This window comes from Erythrolamprus reginae, chromosome 1, assembly GCF_031021105.1.
Source record: "Erythrolamprus reginae isolate rEryReg1 chromosome 1, rEryReg1.hap1, whole genome shotgun sequence".
NCBI classification, from domain to species: domain Eukaryota; kingdom Metazoa; phylum Chordata; class Lepidosauria; order Squamata; family Dipsadidae; genus Erythrolamprus; species Erythrolamprus reginae.
In genome coordinates, this window is record NC_091950.1 from 214,224,138 (window position 1) to 214,233,734 (window position 9,597).

General features: G+C 47.0%; 1 long non-coding RNA gene across 1 annotated transcript; it reads left to right on the forward strand.

Annotated features, from left to right (window-relative positions):
- Window positions 1–1,530: 1,530 nt before the first annotated feature.
- Window positions 1,531–6,492, forward strand: LOC139156488 (uncharacterized). The gene is made up of 2 exons (XR_011557323.1): window positions 1,531–1,946; window positions 5,454–6,492. It is a non-coding gene; the product is annotated as an uncharacterized lncRNA (long non-coding RNA).
- The last annotated feature ends 3,105 nt before the right edge of the window (window positions 6,493–9,597 follow it).

Sequence of the window (9,597 nt, forward strand, 5' to 3'; positions counted from 1 at the left end):
ATTTAAAAATGTATCTGAATTATTTTTTCTTAATTGTACTATATATATTTTTCTTCCATTACTGCAAGATCTACCCCTTCCCCCTCTATCCTATCACGTGCCCTCATAATTTTCCATAAAGATATTAGATTAGACATTTTTAGCTACAAAAAGTTGTAATTGGAAGTTATTTATATTGTTCTCTTTTCACAGTGTCTGTTTACGGCTTAGCAAACTTGCCTTACTATTCAAGGAGCAAATTGTTTATTTTATTTATTTATTTTTATTTATTTATTTTGTCCAATACACAATAATACACAATGAAGGTAATAGAGGACACCTTTGAGGAAATAGAATTATAGAAAGAATAGAAGCGAGAGTAAAGGATAAAATAATCAATGAGAGAATAGAAGAAAGATATAGGGATAGAGGAGAAGATATATGGGATATAGGAGAGACAATAGGACAGGGGTCGGAAGGCACTCTACTGCACTTATGCACGCCCCTTACTGACCTCTTAGGAATCTGGAGACGTCAACCATGGACAGTCTAAGGGTAAAATGTTGGGGGTTAGGGGATGATACTATGAAGTCCGGTAATGAGTTCCACGCTTCAACAACTCGATTACTAAAGTCGTATTTTTTACTTGCAATCCAGCATTCCATTGAAATATACCACTGAAGTATACACTGAAGCATTCCACTGAAGTATATCAGCTAATATACAATATACTAAAAACAATGCAACATGCAAACACATGTCCAGATGATCTTGTCTTCATTAGTTTTTGATAAAGGCTTGGTTTTTCCTCAACTATTGAGGCCAAATTGTAAACTGAATCTGGCATGGATGACATTTTGAGTGTATGACAGTTTCAAAGACCTAGTTACCCTGAAGTATTTTTTTAAAATAGCGCCGGTGGTCCTTACCCACTGGCGCCTTTTGCTGGAGGCTCGGGGGAGACAGAGGTCACATGGCGTAGCCGCCATCTTGGTTTTCGGCCGAGATCTCATGAGATTTCGCGAGATCTCGGCCGATGATCAGGCCAGAGTGGCCTGATCGATGACGTGTCCGGGCGGGGCCTGCCAGCCCGGACTTGGCATTCAAAGCAGACACTCGGCTGGGTGTCTGCTTGCGGCGGCCATTTTGGGTGGCCTCGTGGACGGCTGCCATTTTAGGAGCCTCATCGGCGGCCTTCGGTGGTCTTGGGGTCCGGCGGAAAGACCCTTTCTACTCATTCTCTGCCTTGACGAGGCAGAGCCCATCTGAGCACGTCCTCCTCGGGACCGAGGGGGACCGCCCCGCTTGCCTTGGGGGGGTTTACAAGGCGCAAGGGCCCATTAGCCTCCGGTTTGGCGAGGCTCTGGTAGTAGGGTGACTGGCCCCATATCTCCTCAGGACCGAGGAGAGAGCAACACTCGCCCTAGGCCTGAGTTCCCCTTGGGTGGGCAGGGGTTTTAGTATATTGGTAGCTCATCTGCTAATTCTCTGCCTTGCTAGGCAGAGTCCACCGGCTCCCCAATTTGGTTTTTAGGTTTGGGTTTCGGGCTTGGGCCATTTGGCTCCAGCTTTCTTTTAGGTTAACAGTATTATTATTTGGTTAAATGGCCCCAAAAAGGCAGAGGGCTCCAGCTCCACCGGTTCAGCCTGTGGCAAGGCCTAGGAGGGCACTTAGGCTCGAGCGAGCCAGGAAGAGCCTCAGAGTGGACCCCCGGTGGGGGGGAGGGGGTTTGTGCCCCCTGGTACTAATAATATGTCATCTCTCTCTTGGGCCAGGGTCCTCGAACGACTTGATGACCTCGAGCGCTGGCGGTCTGGATCTGGCGCAGGAGGGGCCTCCACGTCAGCACCTGCGGCCCTTGGAAGAGCTCCAGAGGAGGCTGCAGCCCAGCCCGGGCAGATGGCGGCGTTGCCAGGCCCCGGGGGACCGGGGCTCCCATGGATGGCTTCTACCCCTTTCGGGGCAGGTGAGGTTGTACCACACTTGACATCCACTCCACTCCTCCCTCTGCCCGGACAAGCCTTTGTCCCGCCGGGTTTTGGGAGTGGGGTCAATTTTTTAGGGTCTCCTGCGGGCACCTGTAGCCAGGTTTGGTCCCCGCCAGCTCCGGCTGTGTTTGTTTCGCCCCCTATGATGGTTTATCCGTCAGGGTCAGGGGTGTCTGGGGTTGGGGTCACCACAGCATGGGATCCTTTGGCCAATGTCAGGGCGGGTGCCTTCCCCTGGGGGCTGCCAGCCACGCCTTTAGGTTTCCACCTACATCCCTCGGTTAGGGAAACCATTTGGAAAGGGGAGTATGTCGATCTTTTTGCCCTCCTTAACAGGGAGGTCCCCAAAAAAGATAAAGAAGGGGAGGTACAAACAGAGAAAGCAAAAAAGATGAAAGTCAATAAGTGTTTCAGCTCTTGGCTGTATGCTTATCTGACTTACGCCACCATAGTGCTGCAGAGACAGCCGGCTAGGGCTGCCTCAATGCTTAAGTATATAGATCTGATAGCCCATGCTCATTTCGAGTACAAGGGCACAATTTGGCGGCACTATGACCAAGCGTTTAGGATGCGGGTGGCATTCGATCCCACTCTCCCCTGGGACATGGTTGTTCCCGACTTGTGGTTCCAAGCAACCTACATGTCTGGGAAAGAGGGCTGCGATAGAACAGATAGTGGGCACTTTATGGAGGAGGAGTCCCCAGCTTCCACCCCACGGGGGGTGCGGCAAAGGCAATCCTTCCCCCATGTCATGAATTCTCTGCAAAGGGGGCTTGTTTTCACCCCTTTTGCAAGTTCAGACCTGCTTGTGGGAACTGTAGGGTGCCCACGCCGCTTCTGTGTGTCCCAGGCCTAAAAAGTGGAAGGATAAGAAGGGAGGGGGTCAGGCTAAACAACCCCTGCCCGCCGGGAGGAAAGGGGTCCAGCCCAATTAATCTTACAGTATTTATTTATTTATTTATTATTTGGATTTGTATGCCACCCCTCTCCGAAGTGCTTAAGAGTTCGTTAAAAAACTACCACCCTCGCTCGAGAGCGGACGCTCTCCTGCAAGGCTTCTCTGAGGGATTTAGGATCCCTTATATAGGGGTTAGGAAAGCCTTCATGTCCGACAACCTTAGGTTGGTTGTGGGACATGAAGACATCGTTAGGGCAAAGATACAAAAGGAGGTGGCCGAGGGCAGGGTTCTGGGGCCTTTCCCAGAGCCGCCCTCCCCAACTCTAAGGGTGTCCCCTTTGGGGGTGGTCCTCAAAAAGGCGAGTGGTGAATTTAGGTTGATTCACCATTTGTCTTTTCCAAAAGGGGAGTCAGTGAATGATTTCATTCCTGACGAACTTTGTTCAGTCCGGTACGCATCTTTTGATGCGGCCGTGGCCATGGTTAGGAAGTGTGGGGTTGGAGCCCTTATGGGTAAATGCGACATTAAGTCGGCATTCCGGCTCCTCCCCATACACCCAGACGACTTCGAGCTCTTGGGCTTCCACTTCGAAGGTGGTTTTTATGTAGACAGAGCATTGCCTATGGGATGCTCTGTCTCGTGCTCCCTTTTTGAGAGCTTTAGCACCTTCTTGGAGTGGGCGCTCAGGAGGTGCAGTGGTCTGGGTTCGGTCGTTCACTACCTTGACGATTTCTTGATGGCGGGGCCTGCGCGTTCAGAGCAATGTTTTGCTCTGATGCGGGACTTCGAAGCCCTTTGTGCTCAGTTGGAGGTGCCTTTAGCCCCCAAGAAGACCAAGGGCCCTGCTACCAAGATTACCTTTCTTGGTATTGAATTGGACTCAGAGGAGCAATCTTCCAGATTGCCCCTAGACTAATCAAGATTCGGGGTAAGATCGATTTAGTGTTAGGCTGCCGGAAGGTCACCCTTCGGCAGCTGCACAAATTAGCGGGGATTCCTAATTTTGCCTGCCGGGTCATTGTTCCCGGCCGGGCTTTTTCACGGAGACTGTACAGTGTGATGAGAGGGCTACGTTTGCCCAATCATCGTACTCGCTTATGCAAGGGGGTCAGGGATGACCTACTTGTATGGCGGGCGTTTTTGGACCAGTTTAATGGGTTATCATTTTGGAGGCACGAGCTTCTTTTGGAAGCTGAGTTGCAGTTGTGTTCAGACGCTGCGGGGACCTGTGGTTTCGGGGTTGTATTAGGTGACCCGTGGTGCTGGTCTGCTTGGCCTTCGGAATGGAGGGCCTCTTCCCTGGTTAAGGACTTGACCTTTTTAGAGCTCTTCCCCTTAGTAGTGGCCTTAGAGCTTTGGGGGGAGCAGTTTAGGGACAAGACTGTGCACTTTTGGTGTGACAACCTGGCTGTAGTCCATGTTGTAAATGCCCTGTCCTCCAAGAGTGACAGGGTCATGCGGCTTGTCCGCCATTTTGTGCACAGGTCTTTGTCCCTAAACGCCTTGTTTTTGGCTCGACATGTCCCCGGGTTAGACAACGGGATTGCTGACGCCTTGTCCCGTGGTCAGTTGTCCAGGTTTTGGACCCTGGCTCCATGGGCCCGCGTGTCACCAGAGGCTTTTCCTGACCACCTTTGGAGCCTGGGCGGGCTCCCGAGCAGTGGAGAGCAGAGGCCTGCAGGGCCATGGCCCTCTCAGTGGCACCAGGCACCCTGAGGGCTTATCAGCATGCAGGTAAGGAGTTTGGGGATTTCAGGCAGGATAGGGGTTACCCCCATAGTTGGCCTGCCCCAGTAGAACACCTGATGGAATTTTGTCTCCAGCTTAGGCAGCGTGGCCTTTCAGTTAGGACAATTATGTCCAAGCTAGCCGGTCTCGCCTTTCTGTCCAAGGCGGGTGGGTTTCTGGACTTTTCTGGTGACTTCCGCACTCGGAAGATGCTGGAAGGCTGGGTGAGGGAGCGACAGGGGATCCCTGTAGATAGTCGCCAGGCTCTGATGGTGCAACAGCTGTCGCTTATTAATCAAGCTTTGGACAGTCTGTGTGCCTCTCTGTACGAGGCCCGTCTTTTTAGGGCAGCGACTTGTGTCATGTTTTTTGGGGCCCTATGGGTCAGTGAGGCTATGGCCTCCTCGCGGGATGACAGGTCGCTCCATGCCTTCCAGTTCGCTGATCTAGAGTTAAGGGACGGGGGTGTCTCCTTTTGGTGAGACATTCCAAGACGGATCAGTTGCATAGAGGGGTTAGGATAGAACTTAGTGCGGCCACCGACCAGTCTGTGTGCCCGGTGGCCGCTCTGCAGCACTTCTGTAGCTTAAGAGGATCGGAGCAGGGGTACCTTTTTAAACACCAGGATGGTACCCCTCTGACCCGCTATCAATTCTGGGTTCTAGTGTCCAGGGCTATGGCCAAGATAGGCATTCATCCCGCTGGCTATGGAACACATTCGTTTCGTATCGGTTTCCCGAGCCAGAGGATTCGGGAGATTGGCCGCTGGCGGTCAGCAGCATATTTGGGTTATGTACGGCCTGCTGAGGGTCTAGGGCAGGGTCTTAGGCTAGGTAACCTCTCTGTGTCCTCTTCCAGGTAGCCATGCCAGTACAAGACCGACGGTGTTGCTTTGTGGCCACAGTATGATATTTTGGGCCGGCCGCTCAGCAGCAAGAAACGCCGTGGGGACCCAGCTGTCTTTGGGCCAATGGGTCAACGTCATCTGGATGGGGAGAAGAGGCATGCGGTGGGAAGGTCTTCTGCTGCTGTTGCTGGGAGGGCGGCATCCCATTGCTGCGCCCAGATGGCTGGTCTTGCACCTCGGTGGCAGTGACCTGTGTATGCTTGGAGGTATGCCCTTGATCTGCCAGGCTCGTGAAGACCTGTGGTGGCTTCGCACAGTGTGGCCCACCACGCAAGTGGTGTGGTCAGAGATCCTCCCGAGGGACGCCATTTCCCTTAGGGCCATTCACCGGGTTAGGCGGAGAGTTAATAAGGCCCTGGGTAAGGTAGTCAGAGAGTTAGGTGGGGTTATAGTGGCCCATCCCCACATCACCATAGATCAGCCGTGGCTTTACCGGGCTGACGGTGTTCACCTGTCAGAACAAGGGAACACCATCTTCTTACAGGACCTGCAGCGGTCACTGCGTGAGCTGGTGCAGTTAGAGGGGGGAGTCGGGGGGCCAAGATAGAGATCTGACCCCCGCTCCATGGCAGGTTAGGGGCGGAAAACTGGGTGGTGGTTTAGCAACTGCGTGTTCTCCATTGGGCATCTTTGGGGATGATTGACAGGTTCTCTCCAAAGGCTTGTGGTTTTGACGACCTGAGCAGTTGGGGGGAACCTGTCTTTGGGTCCCGCCCATTTAATTTCCCTTTTAGGGGTTAGCCGGCGGGACCTCCCACATGCAAGTGTATGGCATGGTCTCAGGTGAGGGAGGGGTCCCTCACCTGGATTAGCATGGAGCTACGCCCATAAGTTGCCCCGGAAGTTTATTCTACGTCATTTTCCGCCCCGGAAGCAATTGTTTGACCCTGCGGGTCCTTGTTAGGGTCATAGTTAATTATGCTAATTATGCTGATTTATTTAAATAAATTATGCAAATTTATTTTAATAAAAATGATCCAGTTTTAAATCCAGCTCTTGTGTCCATGTCGTTACTCCGCCTCTCCTGCAAAATGATTTATTGTGTTTTACATTTTTGTATTATGGGGTACTTAGTATCACTAAGTTGAGTTGGGTGACCAGACAAAATAAAAAATGGAATATAAAGCACAAGTGGCAATTAATATAATTAACCAAAAAATTCTGCAAAATATTTTTTGTTGACAAAGTTCGTTTAGAATCTTATTATCCAGCTAAAAAAATATGGTGGCATAATAAGGGTTTTTTTTTCCTTTCAGAAAGTAATTCCAAGTATACTCCAAGTTGCAGTGCCTTTGGTTTTTCAAATAGGCAGACATGTTAAACTTGCTTCTCTGATAAGAAAGATGCATAATCTAAAATTCAGTGCCATTATAATGTCAAACAAATAAGTTGAGGATTACCTATATGAATTATTTTGCCCTATATAAAGTTAGGTCTTGCGTTCAATTAAACACTTTAAAGGAATGGTCTCATAAGATTTCAATGACGTCATTCAAAATGTACAACTATTTGTCTGCAATGGTATAGTATTTCCTGCTTGATCAGAGGGTTGGACTAGAAGACCTCCAATTCTGTATTCTGTTATTAAGCTTATCAAGATTACTCAGAATAAACTTTAGCTCTAATCTGGGTCGGTTACTGGGACCAGAATGTGCTTTGCCCTATTCTCTCTGTGGTATTTATATGGTGCCTGTTGCGTGTAGCTTTTTAGATGTTGATTGGGATGTTGATGGCTAGATATTAAATCATTGGCTGTTGTTTCCTTGTGCTACCAAGTCCTCACCGCATAAATTCTTGATAAACTGGTGGTAAATCAGCACTTCTGTTTACTGACAAGGGGACCATTTTCCAGGTTTCAATCACTTCCCTATCTATTTTTGTGCCTGCTCATCCAACAATCTTAGTAGCTGAAAAATTGAATGTATTCCTTGTTCAGTGCAACGTGAGGCTACCAATGAGTTAGCACATGTCTGAAAAGTCAGAAGGCTAAGCCTCTGGACCCAGTGATCGACCAAGATTGGATCCTGCAACACTATCTTGGGACATGTACAGTATATTTGCATTCATTCGTAGCTCTATTCACAGAAATCTCTCACACAAGATTACAGAATTGAAACAATCTTTTGATGCCTTCTTAACCAATGCAAAGTAAATATTTGGCAACACATTTTACCTCTGAAAATGTGAGATGCCCACAAGGAGATGGAAAGATCTGGGGGAAGAATAGGTAAACAACAGTTAATCCTTCCTCTGCTTGCTGTTTTTCTATGCCTCTTGAATTGCCAACTTTACATTTTGAATGATCCCAAAAGAGGTGCAGGGGAAAGTAATGGTGAAGTAAATGCAAAAAAATGATTTCCTGTTTGCAAGTTGTCTCTTTTATGTTATCTTCTCACTCAGCTGCCTTTTGTTCACATTTATCCCATATCTTGGTGGGGTGATGCCAAACAATTCAATAATGACAACATGTAATATTTAAATCAGTACCATTTTAAAAGTATTTGATTTTGCATGTTTAAATTGGTTACTTGTTTTTCCTGTGGTTGAATTATTTATTTATTTTAGAATTGTAGAACTGAATAGCCTTGCCACGTGGCTGCTGATAAATGCATTAAAATATCGAATATTGTCAAATGGTCTGTCATATACATAAATCATTGTGCTTTTAAAGTCTTCTTTCTTTTGTGTTGTCTAATTAAAGTACTAAGTGGTGTTGTGCTGCTTACCAGCCAGTTGTGCCAAATTGTCCGAAATAGTAATGTTTGGGGTGAAGCATGTGCCACCTAAAAATACTTCTGAGAAATCTTACTGGTTGAAAGCTAAAAATGCAAAAGGTAAAATAATTTCAATAGTGCAATCTAGTCATGTGCCTCTGGTTAAGCAAAATATGTGACTAAAGATGTTAATCCTCCCTGTCAGCATTCCAAATAGCATTGAAGCTTAAACCTGAGTCCAAGGCAAAGTATTCCTCAAAGTTTCAATTTATTAGCAGAGCCACATTGGCACATCTGTGAGTAATCCGAATCTAAAACGACAAAGTTCTCTCCACCCAGTTTTAAGTTCATTCCCTTGTTCCCACACTCATAAGTTCATCTTCTTCTGCCAATATGACCATTACTCGCATCAGGTTCCGGGCAGGTACTAAACAAAGGATGACCTTGAGAATCTAGAAGGAATTTGTTATGCCTACATCTCTACATCCCTCATGCAACATCCCCTCTCAAATTCCCACAACAGGAACACATTCTACAGAATAAGTGTGGCAGGCCAAAGTCTTCAACTCAACAATGGTTTCAGTCTGACTTTCCCCCCTCTTTGGGAGATAGATCAATCTCACCTCATTCGAAATAATAAAATAAAATACCGGTAAATCAATGCGCACGCCAAAACTACTATAATATTCAGGGCTGGAAGAGAGTGTCTATGGAATAGACTTGAGCATCAAGGACCCTCTTTCCTGATTTGTTTCTGGTAAATGGGTTTCACTGTGGAAATGCCATTTGAATTACTAATGTCTTACTTTTTAATGCATATACCTGCCAACATGTCAGGGTCTGAAACAGAAATGAATTTCTTATAATGTACCTCATATTTTGTATTCCCACCTGAGTTTTATCTCTAAGCACAAATCAAAAATATGTTTAAATAATGAGAGCTTGCTGAAGATGAAGTGGCATTTTTGTCTGTGGAAGAAATATTTCACAAGCCTAATTAAAGTAGCTGTATAGACGCTTATGCCTATTTCTTAGCAATTTCAGTGCCTGGAAACATTTTGCTTATTTAGCAGACATAGTAAAGCTGTCATTCGCAGACACCTCACTCCCCACACTCCCAAAAATTCTGCAGTTATACTTCTGTCACGTAGTTAGGTGAATTGATCAAGTTACCATAATTGTTGATCATTCTACTCCCTCAAGAAGCACCAATTCTCATATCAAGTCTTTTAATTTTTCTGTAAATCCTTTAAAATGTAGCTTTGTTAACATTTGAGGCACATATTCCAATTATGATAATCTTGGTGTCATTCAAATTAATTTTCCACTTCTACATATATTGCCACAATCATCAGTCAATATTAATTTTGTTATAGTTGTG